Here is a 22,278-nt window from a genome sequence, read left to right as displayed (position 1 = left end):
GTCAAGTGAGAGAAAATTACTCAGAGCACTTGCAGTCAAAGCCAGAGCCCTGCTTTTTTCCTACGTCAGCCTCCCCTGTTCCCTTTGGTTCCTAAAACCCCTAGAATTCTCCTGCAGTAATTCAGTACAGAGAAGGTGGCAGATTGGTGAGGGACTGTCAGGGTGGGGGTTATTTGCAAAGAAGAATAGCTTTAGTTATGCTCAACTTTCTTAGATTCACAATCACCCAGCTGCAGAGATGACCCCGCAGACTCAGCTTTCAAACACTAAAGAGATTCATTAGGTACACCCACTATGATCATTTCCTTTTAATCTGAGACTTTAAGAGGTATAAGATATTCCCCTTATCTCTGTGGAAGTCTTGTTATTTCTTTTGGGAGCTCAAGTCTACCACAAGATCCAACTGATGTCAGTCATCTCCTTTGCTACTTAGAGTACTACTCATGACTAAGAAACTCATTCTAGACTGTGGGCTCTGCCACTTTCTACGAACTAGGTATATCCTTGTTTAGTCACTCAGTCATGTCTGACACTTTTGTGACCTCATGGATTGTTGTCCGCCAGGCTCCTCTGTCCATGGGATTCTCCAGGCAAGAATGCTGGAGTGGGTTGCCATGCTCTCCTCCAGAGGATCTTCCCAACCCAGGGACTGAACCTATGTCTCCTGCATTGGCAGGTGGATTCTTTACTGTCTGAGCCACCAGGGAAACCCAGGTATATCCTGCTCTGCCTTTAATCTGGTCTGGTCCAAGATGATTCTGATCCCTCTTGCCTTGATTTTATGCCCTATCCTGGTACTGAATTGCCCTCTACGCCTTTATAAGCCTTCTTCTTCTTATTCCTGCTTTACTAAGGTAGAAAGTCTGAGAAAGTATCCTACAGCCCTAGTCTATGAGAGGGTGGGAGAAGAGTCTTGGGCCTACCCACTCCTTCTATCTAAGCAGTCTAGAATTTTCCAAATTATCTTATCTGGCTAATACAAATCTTCTATTTGTAAATTATATTTCAGAAGCCACACTTTCTGTCTTCCAGTTCATTTGTTTTTTAATATAACAGATTTATTGAGATATAACTCACATAACACAATTTAGCCATTTAGCATGTACAATTCGGTGGTCTTTAGTGTACTCACAGAGTTGTGCAACCATTGCCACAATCAGTTTTAGAAAATTTTAGAATAATCAATCCCTCCCCACCCTCCAAATCAGCTCCTGGCAACCACTAAATCTATTTTCTGTCTCTGAGCCTATTCTGAACATTTCATATAAATTGAATAATATCTGTGGACTTTGAGGCCTTCTTTCAATTTAGTGTAATGTTGTCAATGCTCATCCATGTTGTAGCATGTATGAAGACTTTATTCCTTCTTATGGTGATACTATTCCATTGTCTGGATATGTCATATTTTGTTTATTTACTCATCTCCCTATGGACATTGTGATTTTTTCCAGTTTTCACCTATTTTGAATAAAATTGCTGTGAATGTTCATGTACACGTTTTTTTGTGCACATATGTTCTTATGTCTCTTGGGCATGTACCTTAGAGTAGAATTGCTAATTTGCTTTTAATATTAAGACTCCAGGCCTCAATAGAAACACAGGTACCTACTGTGTTCCCTTATGATGTTGGGAGGAAAAAAACATATTGCCACTTTCACCACTAAATCAATAAACAGACTTAATTATTGAAGGAAAATTGCATAGAAAAAAGGAAGTTGCTATTTTCCTGCCTTCAAAGTAATCAAAGCATGGAATCTCTTACATTTATAAACCCCATGTAATGAGGTAAATGTACTTTTTTGCTTATCTAAAGTGATGATAAATTATAACACATGTTCTTTCTTCTCAGGACTCTTTACAGATTACAATTCTGATGAAATTGTATTGCTTTAACTTTCAGCTTACACCTGAACAACAGCCATAGTTTGAGAGTATAGAAATCAGTTTATTTGAAAATGTATTATTTGGATTTTATAATTAGTATGCTATGGATGTGTCACCCAATTGATTTCATAAAAGTTATTTGCCTTCCTCTGCTTTGTCCACAAGTGTGTTCTCTGTGTTTGCATGTATGATTCAGGGAGAGCTCAAACCTGGTGCTCTGTGACAACCTAAAGGGGTGGAATTGGGTGGGAGTGGGAGGGAGGTCCAAGAGGGAGGGGACATATGTATATCTAAGCTGATTCACGTTGATGAATGGTAGAAACTAACACAATATTTTAAAGCAACTATCCTCCAATTAAAAAAAAAAAACTAAAACACACAAAAAAACCCTATTTCCCTCTTAAGTTTACTTAACATTTTATTGGAATCTAGGAAACCAGTTTTGATGCAATGGATCTCACAATCCTGTGAGGGTCAGGAAGATAGTGATTTATAATTTCTCCTTCAAGAGAGTTCTGAGTTGCTATTACCTATCCACTAATGGAGATGAGTTTCTTGTTGAATATAAGACATTCTTCAGTGGAAGTTTTCTTGATGTGCAAGAAAATCCTCATAGGTCACTGGATGTACATGCTCTTTGGCTCCGTGAGGCAGAAAAAAAGCCCAAACAGTACATTCATGAGGAATAAAAAGATGACACCAACAGCAGACAACTTCACAGAGGCAGAGGATTTAAAGACAACAAACCACACTGCTTTTTCAGTCTGAAGCTCTTTTCTTTGATTTTTTTTTTCATGATAATATCTATGGAACCATTTTTTAAAAATACCAAACATGTATTTAAGGTATATCTGTATGCATGATCCATAGAGTGAAATTTCACTTGAGGGACTTGAGGACCAGGAAAAAGGAACATAAAAAAGTCTGTTAAGTTAAATAGTTGTAAAATCTGTAAAAATAGCTGGAAAGGGGGAAAAAGAACAGTGGAGTTACATCTGCTTCAAGCCCTAACTCTGCTACTTATTAGGTGTGCGACCTTGAGTATATTCCTTAACTATTCTGTGCTATAAGGTTCCTCATCTATATAGGATGGAGGTATATAATAATGATACTTACCTTATAAGATTGTGAACCTCAATTTCATGTATATGAAAGCACTATTAGGCACACAGTAAATCAGAATACAAATATGCATTTGTGTAATTCTTTAAAAACCAATTTAAGTTTTAATTCTTAAAAAACCAAATTAAATTTAATAATGATAATAACACATTGTTTTTGTAGATAGGAGATCTGATGATATCTGGATGATGTGATGGGGAGGCCTAGATTTATAAGAATTTAAATTTTTATCAATTAACACACATTCCATTCAAAATCTAGGCTTTTGTACTATTGCCCTTTACTTCACAGTGAAATATATGAAATGAAGATACTCAAATATCAGTAGGGTCGACATCAATATAGAACCACCAGCCAAGCGGGGAAATCACTTCAAAACACAATTAAGTCAAATGCTGTTTAATTAACAAAGCACTAAAACATCCAAATACTATGATCAAAAGACACGCTGTGCCCTCAGGACTTGATTTTAGTTATTCTCCTTGGTAACTGGATCAGAGTTTAACATTTAACTCTCTTCTGTCAGTGTGGCAGAGTGATAGCATGGAGGATCAGCCAGTAACTTCAGAGTCCCAGATTACAGCCAGGTCCCAGCTGGATCTGTTTTCATCAGGCCCACTGAAGGTTAAAAATCCATCTGTTCAAATATTTCACTGGAGCTGGAAACTGCTTGTTTAAAGGGCCCCCAGGTGTCTTTCTCTACACAGTGCATTCTTTTTGACGTTTCTCTACTTCCTCATCTTGTTAAACATCTTCATTCCTTTGAGTAAATGAATAGCTGCCTCAGTAGAAAGGATATACCGTGTCTGTCTCAAACTGGACTGGGCTGACAGTTCTAGGCTGTCTCAGCCTTTAGGGAAAGAGCTAAGTACTTTATCTTTCCTGGAGTTTAATAAGAGCTTCTCTGGTTGGTTGGTTCCTCTATAATGGCTCTAGCTTTAGCACTCAATCTGTCATGGATCTTAATAAAGTACCCTTTTGGTTATACACTTAGAAACAGCACTTATATTACTAATATAGCAACCAAATGTCGAAGTACATCACCACATGTGACAAACAGAGCTTAAACTATTTGCCACGTTATTTCCTTGACCTGTCTTGAAAAGTGAAAAAGTGACAAAAGAATCAAGTGATAGGAATTTCCTAAATTTGTGGAGAAACACAACATCACTAATTTTTAGGGGACACACACACACCCCGTATTTCTAAAGAGATTGTTTTCATCATGTGCCACAGTTTCAGAGTTTGCTTTAGATTTCAAATTATTAGGAAATCTTTCTAAATTGTGCTTGCTTTCCTGTCTTAATAACCAGTTGATCAAATTGAAAGACACTTTGATAATGATGGAAGCACTTGTAGTGTCCTTGAGCCACTGTATCACGCAACTATAGTGCTCAGTGTGTCTGGACCACTGCTTTGACCATCAGAGAACAGTGTCCATAGTCGTCGATGGACATGGTTTAGGAGGTTGTGCTTAATTGCACTGAGTTATTCATTCATTCCCTGGAAGCATTTTTAATGGAATTGCTGCTATGATTTTGCTCTCCATATGATTTGCCACTTCTTTTTCTAAGTATTCAAGTCATGAACTGAGAGTTCTCTTAATTGTGATAATTGTGATTTGGTTAATCGAGACTTTATTCTAGTAGAAAAATAAGAGGAGGAGGGAGAAAAAGAGAGGAGAGAGAGAAAGAGAGAGATCACAACTGAAATGGTGTACATGCTATGGGCACATTTATGATATAGAAGGTTTTTAAAATCTGGAGATTTATCGTAGTAGACAGGACAGAATTCAGCTAGAAGGAAAATTCCACTTCCTCTATTTTACTGATTACTGAGGATGGGGTTAAGATGATAAATATAAAATTGGGACAGTACCCAGAACCTGTGTTATTTCAAAGTATTATGAAGTTGGCTATATGATTACATGACAAATTTTGACTCTAGAAAAATTATTTTTTCAGGTATATACTACTGACTTAAAGTGAATACAATTCATCTTGTAAAAGGTAGAATTTTCAGCTGGCTGGCTATCATCATATTCATAGTTCACTGAATGTGCTCTATGGCCCATAAAAATAACAAGGAGTAGTTTTATTATTAGATACAGCATTATTCTAAGAAGCCACTGCATAACACCATCTAGTTCATTTGTTGTTTACTAAAGTCTCTAATCGAATCAAATGAGGCATTTTATGTACCCTGCAATTCATTTAAAACATCATACATGTTAGATGTATGATCCTGACTATTCATAGATAGCTTACATGGGCACAATTCAAGGGCATTTAAATGTCTAGAGAGAAAACTTTTCCATGTCCAAACAGCACAAATATAATTTAATCAGTTAATTGTTCTGTTTATTTAACTCTGCTGAACTTTGAGACAACTTGATATCTGTATGTCAGTTCTCTTTCAACAGGCCTTAACATCAGGGTTGACTTTTTAATAATTCTTCACTTTTGAGTCCTGAACAAACGTGCAGGTATCTGCAAAGGGCCCAAGTATTAATTGGATCTGGATGAACTAACATCATGATATAGCTAACATGTATTGAACATGCTTTATATTCTAATCACATGATCTATATTACCTAATTCTGACAACAACCCATCAGGTAGATTTTATTTTCTTTTTTTTCTTTTTTTTTTTTTTTAATTTTAAAATCTTTAATTCTTACATGTGTTCCCAAACATGAACCCCCCTCCCACCTCCCTCCCCATAACATCTCTGTGGGTCATCCCCATGCACCAGCCCCAAGCATGCTGTATCCTGCGTCAGACATAGACTAGCGATTCAATTCTTACATGATAGTATACATGATAGAATGCCATTCTCCCATATCATCCCACCCTCTCCCTCTCCCTCTGAGTCCAAAAGTCCGTTATAGACAGCTGCGTCTTTTTCCTGTCTTGCATCCAGGGTCGTCATTGCCATCTTTCTAAATTCCGTATATATGTGTTAGTATACTGTATTGGTGTTTTTCTTTCTGGCTTACTTCACTCTGTATAATCGGCTCCAGTTTCGTCCATCTCATCAGAACTGATTCAAATGAATTCTTTTTAACGGCTGAGTAATACTCCATTGTGTATATGTACCACAGCTTTCTTATCCATTCATCTGCTGATGGACATCTAGGTTGTTTCCATGTCCTGGCTATTATAAACAGTGCTGCGATGAACATTGGGGTACATGTGTCTCTTTCAATTCTGGTTTCCTCGGTGTGTATGCCCAGCAGTGGGATTGCTGGGTCATAAGGGAGTTCTATTTGCAATTTTTTAAGGAATCTCCACACTGTTCTCCATAGTGGCTGTACTAGTTTGCATTCCCACCAACAGTGTAGGAGGGTTCCCTTTTCTCCACACCCTCTCCAGCATTTATTGCTTGCAGATTTTTGGATCGCAGATTTTATTTTCATTATCCTCAATTTATGCATGAGGAAAGCAAATCGCAAAGATGGGAGGGTAAATAAATTGTACGGTTTTGCAAGGATTCAATGTGGCAGATCTGGGATGAACTTGGCTATTCTGACACTAGTATCTGTACTCTTCACTAGATCATATAATTCAGCGATGTCTGCATGTAATATGGTAGAGCCTCATTACGCCAAAACTACTCTTATGCCCTTCTGTGCCCTTTTGCTTCTGTCCCATGTCTTTCCTTCTCTTAATCTCAGTGACAAACACCTATTGCTTTCATTCTCTTACCACTTAGGGCCTCCTACATCCAATGCTGATGGCTTTGGCCCCTAAATCTGGTATCTTAGATGTTACTGTTAATCTTCTGAAGAAGAGAATTAGGTTGGTTGAATTTTGTTTGTTTGTTTTTTCTTCTTTGTTGTGTTCCAGCTCTTTGATTATTTAACTCTCCTATTTCTTTCTATTGCCCCTGTGTCTCCTCCATTGGATTCTCTTTTCTTGTTCCCCCCATTTGTTTTCTTATTCTTCACTCATTCTTGCTCTTTATAAATGCATTTATAATCGTGGCTTCAGTTACTAACTCTATGCAGCTTTCTATCCAACCAGTTTCACCAGCTCAAATCGCTTTTACAGGCTCTTTTCTATACCCTGACAGGAGCCCAATTAGCCTAAGAACAAACTCATCACCTTCTTTACCAAACCCAGTTTGACTCTCCTTTTTAAGTTTTAATGTTGTGATTCAGCCTCAAAACTGATCGTTACTTATTTTTCTGATTCCCTTATCTTCTCAATCTAGTCCTGCTAATCCTTTTTGTTTTGGTAATCAATCTCACCGTTAGTTCCTTTGTATTCCTGGGTCCTAAATATTTTCCAGGCATCATTATCTTTGGCTTGTAAGAGTACAATAACCTTCTAACTGGCCTCTTGGCTTCCCTGGTACTTACCACCTGGTGCCTTTTCTGATCTCATATTCCAATCACCAATTTGCTGAGGTTAGGGAGGAGGAATACACTCATAATAAACTAGAGTTAACATAAATGCCAGTTGAATAGTTTGAAGTCAGGGGAGCAAGCTTTCATTGTTAGCTGGGGTAATCAGGGAAAACTTTATGAAGAAGATGGAATTTAGAATTTATATCAATAATAAAGCCTGGGGGAGGCCTTTAAGATTGGGAAAAGTGTGTGAACAGAAGCTTGAGGTAGAAATGGAAGAAAAGTTTGGGGACAGTTAATAGTCCTGGCTGAACCAGAGCATTACTGTAGAACAGTGAGATTGGGGATATAGCTTGGACTCTGACTGTAGGGAGTATTGAATACCAGGCAAAGGAATTTAAAATGTATCCTGTAGAAAATGCATAGAGACATGATGAAATTGGCATTTCAGGAAGATGAATCTGGCAGCTGTGTGCAGGGTAGATTAGCGGGAGGAGAGACTGGAGAGAGGAGGCCTGGTTAGGGGCTTATAATAAGGTTCAGATGTGAATTAATGAAGCCTTTCAATAGGATGGCGCTGGGAACAGAACTGATGAGATGGATGCAGATGTGCAAAGCCTTTTGGCAGGAAATTTGATAAGGTTTTGTGAAAGGCTGAATTGTCTCCCCCACCCTACTGAATGGGGGCTGAGTGGGGAGAGTGGGAGGGTTAGAGTCCGGATGACCAGAAGTGTCTATCAAAATGTTCCCATCCTTCAAGCTTCAGCGCTCCCTCCTGTAAGAGGGCTTGTCCTGAAAAGGCACTGGGAACAAGACACCTTGTCCATAACAGATGCTCTAACAGGATGAAGTGAATGCCCACTCCACTGGCAGTGATTTTGCATGCTCTGAAGTTCTGGAGACCTTAAAATCATACTTTCAGTAAGTACATTGCATAAACTGCATGCCTCCTATTAAGCTGGCTTTCAATGTGACTATGCTTTACCTTTGTGATGAGAGACATCAGGAGCCTCTTCAGTACAGACAGCATATCTTGTTTCCTGGAACCCCATCCTACCTCATCCAGCTCTAGACCCATTGTTGTTCATGGTGGTGTTTAGTCGTTACGTTGTGTCCAACCCTTTGTAACCCTATGGACTGTAGCCCGCCAGACTCCTCTGTCCATGGGATTCTCATTTCCTTCTCCAGGTGACCTTCCCAACTCAAGGATCTAACCCACATCCCCTGCTTGGCAGGTAGATTTTTTACCACTGTGTCAACTGGGAACTCCCTTCTAGATCCACAGTTGTTAAAAACATTTTCCATGATTGTTTCCTTTTATTATCTCATGAGTTTGCATGGTTATCTTACAAGCATATTTCCCTGTATATTATGCTGATGAGGACTGCACTTGAACTATTTTTTCAAATCCAAGCCTAAGGTGGTTTCAGAGACTTTCAGCATGTCCTCCTCCACAGTCTCTTCTTCCGTTGATATTTACTGAATGAGAACACAGAGTTTGTGTTTCACTGGGTGCTTGGTAAAGATTGGTTGATTTTATTCTCACACCCCAGGGCTGTGCTATGGGCTCTGCCTCACAGCTCATGCAGCTTAAACACCATACCTTAGCTACACTCCAAAAAGTGAATGTATTTGGACAAATGATAGATTTTGTTGGTTTCATTTTGTAAAGTGCTTAAAATTTGTTCATTTTCAAAATATTTTTGATTCACGTGAACTCTATGGCTATTCATCTCTGAAGAGATTTGCTATCATCTGAAAAATACAGTTTACTTTATGAGTCTAATATTATAAAGCAACCAGGGAATGTATTTATTTGACCTGGAGACTCTTTTCCCAAGTACCTTTCCATCAGATACTGATGCAAGTTTGTACAGTCATACATATAAATGTTACATTAAATAGGTAAGATTTTATACAATTTATATTGATAAGATTTAATGTGTTGACAGTAATTCCCATTACAGGAAACTGTTACAGGAATTTTTATTATTGCTAAATTTGAGCGCCCTGTGTTATGGTGCCAGATCTGCCCCTTAAGTGTTATGAGAACTTAGACATGGTACGTGACTTTCCTAGGTCTCTTTTTTTCTCCCATCTATAAAACCAGAGTGTTCAACTAAATCACCTTCTATCTTAGCACTATTTTTGGCTTCAAGTTAGCTCAAGGTGGGGAAAAAGCCTGTTGAAAAGCATATAACATGGAAACTTCAGGGACTTGTAGGACCCTAAGACCAGGTTCTGCCTTAGCACACCCAATCCTTATGGAAATTGAAATGGGTACAGGAATGCCATCAAGATTGGAAGTTATTTTCTCTCAGGATCTGGCTGATTACAAAACAACTTTGTTCTCTCTTTCTGTCTCTCCCTGCCTCCATTTCCCCCTTCCTTCTCCTTTCTTCTTCCCTCCTTCTCTCTTTCAGTTCTTTTCTCCATATATTTGCGGTATTCTTCTTTGTATTATTGTCTTTCTACCACTTGTAGCTTTGGCTTACACATGGCCCACTAAGGTTCTAGGTCTAAGTCTCCCATGACCTTCTAACTGAACTTTCATAATTCTTAGACTTATCATCTCAATTTCCAGTTTAAAAATTCAAGAGGGAATATAATTTGCCAAGCTCATCTTTTCAAGCCAGAGCTCATAAGTCATATGTTGCCGTCCAGCCAGTGGAGTGAATGCTTTTGTGCTGTGTCCACAACAATTCAATTAGTCTTGACTGTTAGGGGTTTGGTCCATATGAAGCCAAAATAGGAGTTAAGGACAGGAAAAAGATATATTTTAGAAAAGTGTGTGAACAGGCAGATAAGTACCCTGAATTGTACCCAGTACATTTTCCATCACTGAATTCTTATTAATCAAGAACTTCTTATTGAGCAATAAGAGATAGTGCTTAATGGGTAATATTTCACAAATTAACCAGCAGGTGGGAGAGATTTTCTTTGTTACCATTAAAACACAAAATTTACTGTAAATGTAAGATAGATTCCAAGCTGTTTGTTAATTACTTATCTTTACGGTGGATGTGTTTTAGCTTCCTTTTTGAAAAAATAGGTTCAGTTTGAGAGGTGAGAATATGAACTCCTTGGGATCTAGAATCAAGCACTAGTTTAAAAATGAGGAGAACTATGGGGGACAGACAAAAAAAGTTTCATTATGGATAGGCCCTTTTTTGTATCTTACTTTCAAAGCTTAGACAAGGTGCTGAATAATAATAATGCATCTCGGTCCTTAGTTCTTGATTCTTACCTTCCCCTCATGTGCAGTTTGTCACTTCTTTTCTTTAAATAAATGGTAACTCCATTCATTTTGACTCAGGCATAAAACCTAAAGGATTTTTTTTTGGTTCCTATCATATCCAATCTACCATTCTTTAGATTGCAAATTCCATCATCTCCCCCACCATCTTGCTAGTCAAAGCCATCACCATCTCTTACTAAGGCTATTGCAAGAGCCTGCGTGATTGCTTGCCTTTGGCTATATAACGCAATAGGTAGAGGAGCTGTTTAGATGGTGGTTTGACTAGGAAAGAGAACTCTAGAATGAGTCAAATGGTATGGCCTCTCATTTCATCTCTTCCATTAACTGTGCTAACTGAGCAAGTCATTTCACCTCTCTGCAACATAGAGTTTCTAAAGGATCTCTTTCCTCTCAGCATTGTTTCCCTACCTTACTTGCCCTCATCACCTTGCTTCTGGATGCCCTGTGGTCCTATCCATTCACTATCCATTGGCTCCATTCACAACACACAGTGCTCCAGACGGGTGGTTGTGGAGAGAAAATTCCACTACTTATAGCACTTTCTGTGTACCAAGAATTATACTGGGCAATTTGCATACATATCTTGTTTAAACCTCCTCACGGCACTATGAAGTGGATATCATTTTTTTCCCATTTTGGAGATGAAGAAACTAAGCTCTAGTGACATTTAATGACTTGCTCAACTTATAAAGTTAACACGAGTTAGACTAGATTTTTCCAGACTGCCTGTAAGAGACATTTTCCATTTCTCTACAGCCTGAAGTTTGGTGGGAAGTTTTGATAGTAAAGGTCCAATGTGGAAGTGGGAAAATAGCAAGTGCTGACATTATTCCTTTTAGATTGAGAAGCCAAGCAAGTGAGAGATCTCCATCTTCTCCTCACGAATCCTACCAGAGGTCTTTCTCTGCCTCCTCTAGTACCAAAATAAATGAAATGTTAAGAAGGAAAGAAGGAGGGGAAATGGGAGAATGAGAGAATAAGATAGAACAGTAGGCTTGCCCTTTAGCAGATCCCTTCTGGGATTTTCTTTTTCTTTAGGAATAAACAAGTCTGCACTAACTTGGTGGCAGTGGACTAATAGATTTCCAAATTGGTCTCGTAGAAACACACTACATTCATGCAAAGCCATTACTGTCATAGAAGGGAAAAGCTAGGGAGCAAGGCTAACCGTGGAGGAGCCATTTGTGGACAGACACATGAAGTACCTTGGCTAGATTGGTACTCCTCATTCCGCATAGAGTGCAGTTTACTCAGCTTTATGCAAGCCTTACCGTGCTCTGTGATATCTGGCTGACTCCAGTACCTGAGGATGGGTGATTATTTTTCCCTCACCATAAAATCACTAGCTTTGAATGAAAAGAAACCTTAAAATTCATGGAGACTAAGCCCCTCATTTTTTCATAAGAAACAGACTACATGAGTTAAGTGACTTGCCTAAGGTTCAGTTCAGTTCAGTTCAGTAGCTCAGTCATGTCCGAATCTTTGTGACCTCATGAACTACAGAACGCCAGGCCTCCCTGTCCATCACCAACTCGCGGAGTTCACTCAAACTCTCATCCATTGAGTCGGTGATACCATCCAACCATCTCATCCTCTGTTGTCCCCTTCTCCTCCTGCCTCCAATCCTTCCCAGCATCAGAGTCTTTTCCAATGAGTCAACTCTTCGCATGAGGTGGCCAAAGAACTGGAGTTTCAGCTTTAGCATCATTCCTTCCAAAGAACACCCAGGACTGATCTCCTTTAGAATGGACTGGTTGGATCTCCTTGCAGTCCAAGGGACTCTCAAGAGTCTTCTCCAACACCAGAGTTCAAAAGAATCAATTCTTCGGTGCTCAGCTTTCTTCACAGTCCAACTCTCACATCCATACATGACTACTGGAAAAACCATAGCCTTGACTAGACGGACCTTTGTTGGCAAAGTAATGTCTCTGCTTTTCAATATGCTATCTAGGTTGGTCATAAATTTCCTTCCAAAGATTAAGCGACTTTTGATTTCATGGCTGCAGTCACCATCTGCAGTGATTTTGGAGCCCCCCAAAATAAAGTCTGACCCTGTTTCCACTGTTTCCCCATCTATTTCCCATGGAGTGATGGGACCAGATGCCACGATCTTAGTTTTCTGAATGTTGTGCTTTAAGCCAACTTTTTCACTCTCTTTCACTTTCATCAAGAGGTTCTTTAGTTCTTCTTTGATTTCTGCCATAAGGGTGGTGACATCTGCATATCTGAAGTTAATAATTCTCCCGGCAATCTTGATTCCAGCTTGTGCTTCATCCAGCCTGGCATTTCACATGATATACTTTGCATATAAGTTAAATAAGCAGGGTGACAATATACAAGCTTGATGTACTCCATTCTGGATTTGGAACCAGTCTGTTGTTTCATGTCCAGTTCTAACTGTTGCATTTTGACCTACATACAGATTTCTCAGGAGGTAGGTCAAGTGGTCTGGTATTTCCATCTCTTTAAGACTTTTCCACAGTTTAATGTGATCCACACAGTCAAAGGCTTTGGCATAGTCAATAAAGCAGAAGTAGATGTTTTTCTGGAACTCTCATGCTTTTTCAATGAGGCAACGGATGTTGGCAATTTGATCTCTGGTTCCTCTGCCTTTTCTAAATCCAGCTTGAACATCTGGAAGTTCATGGTTCATATACTATTGAAGCCTAGCATGGAGAATTTTGAGCATTTCTTTTCTTGCATATGAGATGAGTGCAACTGTGCAGTAGTTTGAACATTCTTTGGCATTGCCTTTGTTTGGGATTATAATGAAAATTGACCTTTCCAGTCCTGCGGCCACTGCTGAGTTTTCCCAATTTGCTGGCATGTTGAGTGCAGCACTTTCACAGCATCACCTTTCAGGATTTGAAATAGCTCAACTGGAATTCCATCACCTCCACTAGCTTTGTTCGTAGTGATGCTTTCTAAGGCCCACTTGACTTCACATTCCAGGATGTCTGGCTCTAGGTGAGTGATCATACCATCGTGATTATCTGGGTCATGAAGATCTTTTTTGTACAGTTCCACCGCTTCTTAATATCTTTCGTTTCTGTTAGGTCCATACCATTTCTGTCCTTTATCGAGCCCATCTTCTCATGAAATGTTCCCTTGGTATCTCTAATTTTCTTGAAGAGATCTCTAGTCTTTCTCATTCTGTTATTTTCCTCTATTTCTTTGCATTGATCGCTGAGGAAGGCTTTCTTATCTCTTCTTGCTATTCTTTGGAACTCTGCATTCAGATGCTATATATTTTCTTTTCTCCTTTGCTTTTCACTTCTCTTCTTCTCACAGCTGTTTGTAAGGCCTCCTCAGACAGCCATTTTGCTTTTTTGCATTTCTTTTCCATGGGGATGGTCTTGCTCCCTGTCTTCTGTACAATGTCACGAACTTCCATCCATAGTTCATCAGGCACTCTATCTATCCGATCTAGTCCCTTAAATCTATTTCTCACTTCCACTGTATAATCATAAGGGATTTGATTTATGTTCTACCTGAATGGTCTAGTGGTTTTCCCTACTTTCTTCAATTTAAGTCTGAATTTGGCAATAAGGAATTCATGATCTGAGTCACAGTCAGCTCTTGGTCTTGTTTTTGCTGACTGTATAGAGCTTCTCCATCTTTGGCTGCAAATAATATAATCAGTCTGATTTCAGTGTTGACCATCTGGTGATGTCCATGTGTAGAGTCTTCTCTTGTGTTGCTGGATGAGGGTGTTTGCTATGACCAGTGCGTTCTCTTGGCAAAACTCTATTAGCCTTTGCCCTGCTTCATTCCGTATTCCAAGGCCAAATTTGCCTGTTACTCCAGGTGTTTCTTGACTTCCTACTTTTGCATTCCAGTCCCCTATAATGAAAAGGACATCTTTTTTGGGTGTTAGTTCTAAAAGGTCCTGTAGGTCTTCATAGAACTGTTCAACTTCAGCTTCTTCAGCGTTACTGGTTGGGGCATAGACTTGGATTACTGTGATATTGAAATGTTTGCCTTGGAAATGAACAGAGATCATTCTGTCGTTTTTGAGATTGCATCCAAGTACTGCATTTCAGACTCTTTTGTTGACCATGCTGGCTACTCCATTTCTTCTAAGGGATTCCTACCCAGAGTAGTAGATATAATGGTCATCTGAGTTAAAGTTACCCATTTCATCTTAGTTTGCTGATTCCTAGAATGTTGATGTTCACTCTTGCCATCTCCCGTTTGACCACTTCCAATTTGCCTTGATTCATGGACCTAACATTCCAGGTTCCTGAGCAATATTGCTCTTTACAGCATCAGACCTTACTTCTATCACCAGTCACATCCACAGCTGGGTATTGTTTTTGCTTTGGCTCCATCCCTTCATTCTTTCTGGAGTTATTTCTCCACTGATCTCCAGTAGCATATTGGGCACCTACCAACCTGGGGAGTTCCTCTTTCAGTATCCTATCATTTTGCCTTTTCATACTGTTCATGGGGTTCTCAGGGCAAGAATACTGAAGCAGTTTGCCATTCCCTTCTCCAGTGGACCACATTCTGTCAGACCTCTCCGCCATGACCCGCCCGTCTTGGGTGGCCCCACGGCCATGGCTTAGTTTCATTGAGTTAGACAAGGCTGTGGTCCATGTGATCAGATTGGCTAGTTTTCTGTGAGTATGGTTTCAGTGTGTCTGCCCTCTGATGCCCTCTTGCAACACCTACCATCTTACTTGGGTTTCTCTTACCTTGGACGTGGGGTATCTCTTCACGGCTGCTCCAGCAAAGTGCAGCCACCGCTCCTTACCTTGGATGAGGGGTATCTCCTCACCACTGCCCCTCCTGACCTTGATCATGGAGTGGCTCCTCTCGGCCCTACTGCTCCTGCGCAGCCACTGCTCCTTGTATGTGGGATTGTTCCTCTCGACTGTCACCCCTGGCCTCAGGCTGTGGGTAGCTCCTCCTGGCCGCCGCCCCTGACCTCATTCATGCGTGGGGTAGCTCCTCTCGGCCACCTCCCTGACCTCAGATGTGGGGTAGCTCCTCTTGGCCACACTTCTGTGAGGTCCATCGCAGCCAGAGCGCTTCTGCCATGAGGTCCGTCGTAGTCTGCATGCTGCCTAAGGTTCAGTTCAGTCGCTCAGTCATGTCTGACTCTTTGTGACCCCATGAATCACAGCCTAATGTTAGTCCATTAAAAATTACATAGAACTGGTTTAAAGAACGAGCATACTTGTTTTTTCAAATGAGAATACTTTCACAGAACATAATCTATTAGGGCCTGACCTAGTGATCTAGGCTGAGTCCCATGCTCTTCTGAAAATTTGTTGTTATTCTAGAGCCTTAACCTACTCGGTTGCATGTGTTCCCCCTTTCACACAAAATTTGACAGCGAAAATCCATAGAACAGTGAAACTTTCTTTGCAGTCTGTTTACAAATATTTGATTGAGTTTTAGGTTTCTCATTGATGGTTTCCAGTGAGCTTGTTTTAATGACTCAATGGCTCCTGCATTTATTCTACAGCCCAGCACAAGCAGATGTGGAAATTGTTCTGGCATCCTGGATTCATTCCATCATATTATTTTTGTTATACAATATGATGAAATAGTATAACTGTGTTTACAGCCTGGGATGACTGCACAATTTACAGGCAGTACTATAACAGGCTTCCCTGGTAGCTCAGATGATAGAGAATCTGTCTGCAATGCAGGAAACCCAGGTTTGATCCCTGGGTCTGGAAGATCCCCTGGAGAAGGGAATGGCTACCCACTTTGGTATTCTTGCCTGGAGAATTCCATGGACAGAGGAGCCTGACGGGCTCAAGTCCATGGGGTCTCAAAGAGTTAGACACGACTGAGTGTATAATTCTTTTTTTGAAGAAGGAAATAGCAATCTACTCCAGTATTCTTGCCTAGAAAATTCCATGGACATAGGTGCCTGGAAGGCTACAGTCCATGGTGTTGCAAAGAGTCAGACACAACTGAGCATGCACACACACACGCACACACACTATAATTCAAGAATGTGACAAGCAACTTGGAATGATATATATTTTAATTTCTGCTCATGTTTTTAATCTCCTATTTCAGTTGTGCAAGTTTGTTGAAGTTTCTTTGAATACACATGTTCACAGAAAGTGAATATATATATATATTCACAAAATATTCAAATATTTATATGTATGTTTGTATATATACATACAGACTAGTTTATCCATATGCCCTTCATTTCATCCTGCCCAGAACTAATCATCTGGACTTTAACAAGTAAGCCATATATCTAATAGAGAAGAAGGAAGGGAGAGAGGGATGGTGGGAGAGTATTGATTAAGATTGATTACTTGATTTCGATTTATCTGAGGTCACCAAAAAGGCATCAAGTTTTCCCATTTACTTTGCTTTCAAACTAGAGAAGTCTACTGCCTTAATTCATCTAAATATAGTTAAGGAAACTCAACAGAATATCTAATTGAGAATCTGTGCTCCTTGCCTAAGACATGAAACTATTTGAGATGACCCATTTGGATTATATCCTCTGGTTATTACCTGATAGACAAACTGAGCTCCCTTTCATTTGGGCATAGTTAAAATAACTTGCTTCTGAAGTCACTAGCTTGTTTTAGAAAATATGTCAAAAAATTACTGTGTTTTTCTCATTTACTTGAATTTTAAATTGGACTCTGTATAACTCATATTATACAAATAGGTATAACAACTGTACAGTATAAATTGCTCTAGGTGACAGTGCCATAGCAAGACTACTACAGGCAGATTCAAGATGTTTGACAGCAAGCAGAAAGACAAATTACTCAGAGACTATGTACATGTGCTTCTGTAATTGCTCATAAATTATTGTGGTTCATGCTGAAATTCACTCAGTTTATCTGCACCACATGCTTTTATTTTAAATTAGAAAAATACAAATTGTTAGGAATTGGAAAACATAATCTGCGGTATGAAATGAATATTAACTTTGGAACATGGCAATTTGTGTGAGACCCTTTAATTTGTTATCACCTATCTGTCAAAATCTTCATTTCATGACAGCTTTTAAAACAACATTGCTTACAAAACCACAACAGAAATATCTGACAGAGTCTTACTAAAATATTATTTGCCATAAATTAGAGTTCATTATAAGATAGGTATGCCTTGGACCCTCTCCAAGGGGATTTAGTTACTGGATGGCATAAGGTACTTTCCCTTATAATGTGGCTTTTCTGGCTCTGATCCTGAAAACTGTGTTACAGGAGACTTCTGCAGGCTTATCTCTGCACAGCATCTTGAACTGAGTTTTATGTTTGGAATAAATGTCCTTTAGAATAAATATCTATTTGTTCAACACAGTTTATGTCCACTCACCACTGTTAAATGATACTGTAAGTCTAGAGTTATATAAAAATAGAAACTATTTAGTTGTCTTACTTATGCTACCATGGTACCAGCTCTTGCTGTGGAGTCAAGAATGGGGTTTTAACATGTGATATGAGTTAAGTTTCAGAGCTTCTCTGAGCCTCAGATTCCTATGTAACTTGGAATAAACATGTACTGTATCTACCACCCACAACTGTTGTGAGGAAGAAATGCAAATTTATATGGAAATGCTTCATAAATGTAATGTGGAAAGAAAGTATTTCTTTTGTTGCTGAAATGAAGATCAATGGATTTATAAGACTATTTAGTGTGTGTGTGACCAGAGGCAACTTTGGAATTTAGGAAGCATTCAAAGTCAGGCACAGAAATATCCCAGGGCATGTTTTATATACATGTGTGCTCGCTCGTGTCCAACTCTTTGCAAGCTTATGGACTGTAGCCCGCCAGGCTTCTCTGTCCATGGGATTCTCCAGGCAAGAATACTGGAGTGGGTTGCCATCTCCTCCTCCAGGGGATCTTCCTGACCCAGGCATTGAACCCATGTCCCTTTCATCTCCCACATTGGCAGGTGATTATTTACCACTGGCGCCACCTGGGAAGCCCTTTATGTATGTAGTGGCCACACTTCTATGAAGAGAAAGTAAACACAAATTCCCTTAAATAATTCTTTCTGTTTTGAATGATAATATGACAGATAGTTCCCCCATTATTTTATGTAACCAAATGATCACATTTTAAAATATATATTATGAAGGAAACAATGAATTTTCTTTTACAAACTGACACTTGTGAAAATATGGACACTATCCTTAATGCTGTGTATGGTGGCAGTTAGGCAATTATCTTGGGAGTTCCTTTAACCCCTAGATCAGAAAAAAGTTTGCAGACTCCAGCTTTATACATTGCAGTAAAGGCTTCTCAAAAATTTCACCCCCTTTTCACATGAAATGTATCCTTTTTCCCTGAAAAATAGCACCAGGTTTTTTAAAGGCATAATTTCACCCAGTGAAAGAAACTACAAGGATCAACTGATAAGGCTCTTGCTTTTGTGTTTAATTCTTTCCAATTCTCTTTCCAACTCTCCCCATGTAGCCAATAAGAATAATAGCTAGAAAGTTTGTACTTTTTATATAAATATTTTGGGGAATAAATCATGTTTTCTAGCACCTTTGATATATCTCTGCTACTATATCATGCCTGTTTCTTGTTGAATTAGCAAAACCTGCAAGTGCAATACTTAATAGATGCCCTCTGTGCTCTCACCCTGGTGTCTGGGGCATCTTATCATTTCTGGATTCATAGAAGATCCTTTGGAGGAGGAAATGGCAACCCACTCTTGTATTCTTACCTGGAAAGTCCCATGGACAGAGGAGCCTGGAAAGCTCCATGGGGTCGCAAAAGAGTTGGACACCACTGAGCAACTGAATGCACGCATTAGGTCTTGCAGACATCTGCCCCTTTCATACTCAATTCCTAAAATGGTGGCCATTTCAGGCTCCAGAAAAGGAGGAACTGTTCAGAGTTAGGCTTGGCCAAATGTACAAAGAAGAAATTGGTGAAAGTTCTTTCCTCCTTTCACTTGTCCTTCTCATCACTGATCTCTATCTAGAGGCCTGCCATTTCTTTAAGACCTACCTGCTATGCCCCACCTGAGGTCTAAAGAGGAGAGTTAAGTCAACTCTTCTGAAGGTATCAAACTTTATAAAAGATGTCAGGAAAACTGATGAATTAGACACTTGTAATGAGTTGAGGACATTCATGTATCCCTATCAATAGCTAAAGATGGAGAAGCATAACCTAAAAGGATTTAAAATGCTTTTGGAAAAGAAATCAGAAATCTTGTACTATATTGAAATTTACCAGTCCTTAGTTGACAGCAGATTGCTCAGTAATCAAGCTGTGCCTCAGAAGCAGTTCTGAGTTCTAATATCCTTCTTTGAAGAGCTGTGAAGTCACTTCAGTTGTGTCCGATTCTGTGCGGCCCCATAGAGGGCAGCCCACCAGGCTCCCCCATCCCTGGGATTCTCCAGGCAAGAACACTGGAGTGGGTTGCCACTTCCTCCTCCTCTCCTCTTTGAAGAGAGGTATTGGTAAAATTGAAAGTGGCCTGAGCTGAACCCTAAGCGTTCCATTTTTGGTTGTGGTTAAATGTGTCCAGGGTGACCAATTTATCTCTGTTTGCCCTGGACTGTTCTGTTTTTCAAAGTTGAAGTGTCATGTTCTGGGAAAGCTTTTAGTCCCAAACAATCTGGGACAAGTTGGTCACCCCAGATGTGACTATGGGAGAAAACAATAGCTCAACCCCAGATACTGTGCAGATATGTGGGAAAAGGCGATCCAACGCCAGCTAGTGGCAGAAGTGATATCTGCTAACAAGAACAGAGCAAACATTAAAGCTTTGCTGGGTTCCAGCAATGGGTCACATAACAGGGGCTCCCTAGCTTAATCACATTTTCCTTTTAGTACTTTCAATTCATGTGCTATCTCTGCTATGGACTGCCAATACAACATAGTGTTTAAGTCTTGGGAATTCACAGTGTGGGTTTAAATCTTTTCCCTACCACTTATAAGCTGTGTGACTTTGAATGGGTTATATAACCTCTCTGTGTCTGGATTCACTATCTGTGAATAAGGATACTAATAGTAATAGCTATTAGTAATACAGTAAGTCCCCTATATATGGATGAGTTCCATTCCAAGAGCACATTTGTAAGTCCAAATCATTTATAAGTCCAATAAAATTAGCCTAGGTACCTAACACAATCAGCTATATATTACAGTACTGTAATAGGTTTATAATACTTTCCACACAAATAATGCATAAAAGCAAACACAAAAATAGACGACAGCTTTAATTTTGCAATACAGTACCTTGAAAAGAACAGTAGTCGAGTACAATCGCTGGAACACAGGGCCTGGCATGGAGTGAACAGGCAAGAAGAGTTACTGACTGGAGGAGGGAGAAGAGCTGGGAGAGGGCAGAGCTGCAGGAGCATCAGCAACAGGAGACTTGTAGAGGGCGCACACATTTGACAATGTACGCCACGCACGTAGACTCACTTATGGTTAGACATGCGGACGCATGTTCGCATCTTTGAAAGCTCACAACGTGAAGGTTCGTATGTAGGAGACTCATGTAGTAAGACACAGGGAAATCTTAAACAAGTTATTACAGAATTCTTAGAACAGTATCTGGAAGTTAGCATGCACTTAGTGTTGGCTACTCTTACAATATCATCTATATCCATCTGTATTCTTCTTTGCACATATCACTGTCATGAGGGGGTCTTATAAGCACCTCACAGTTAAAGTTTTTAAACTCGAACACCTCATCCATGTCCCCACCTGCTCCTCCTCCTATATTGCCTATCTCAGTGAAGGAAGAAAGTTACCTGAGCGATAAACCTTGGATCATTCATGACTGTTTCCTTTCCTTCAACTCTTACATCCAGACAATGTCCCTAATTATCAAACACTGAACATTCATTCATTTTTTGGTTTAGATATTCTTTATTTATTATAAAACATTTATTGTGAAGTGAAGTGAAAGTCACTCAGTCATGTCTGACTCTTTGCGACCCCATGGACTATACAAGTCCATGGAATTCTCTAGGCCAGAATACGGGAGTGGGTAGTCATTCCCTTCTCCAGGGGATCTTCCCAACCCAGGGATCAATCCCAGGTCTCCTGCATTGCAGGCAGATTCTTTTTTTTTTAATTTTCATTTTTACTTTACTTTGCTTTACAATACTGTATTGGTTTTGCCATACATTGACATGAATCAGCCACGGGTGTACATGAGTTCCCAATCCTGAACCACCCCTCCCACCTCCCACCCCATATCATCTCTCTGGATCATCCCCATGCACCAGCCCCAAGCATCCTGTATCCTGTATCGAACATAGACTGGTGATTCGTTTCTTACATGATAGTATACATGTTTCAATGCCATTCTCCCTAATCATCCCACCCTCTCCCTCTCCCACAGAGTCCAAAAGTCCGTTCTAAACATCTGTGTCTCTTTTGCTGTCTCGCATACAGGGTTATCATTACCATCTTTCTAAATTCCATATATATGTGTTAGTATACTGTACTGGTGTTTTTATCTCTGGCTTACTTCACTCTGTATAATCAGCTCCAGTTTCATCCACCTCATTAGAACTGGTTCAAATGTATTCTTTTTAATGGCTGAGTAATACTCCGTTGTGTATATGTACCACAGCTTTCTTATCCATTCATCTGCTGATGGACATCTAGGTTGTTTCCATGTCCTGGCTACTATAAACAGTGCTGCAGTGAACACTGGGGTACATGTGTCTCTTTCAGTTCTGGTTTCCTC

This window comes from Budorcas taxicolor, chromosome X, assembly GCF_023091745.1.
Source record: "Budorcas taxicolor isolate Tak-1 chromosome X, Takin1.1, whole genome shotgun sequence".
Classification (NCBI taxonomy): Eukaryota; Metazoa; Chordata; class Mammalia; order Artiodactyla; family Bovidae; genus Budorcas; species Budorcas taxicolor.
Note: the sequence above shows the minus strand (reverse complement) of the source record.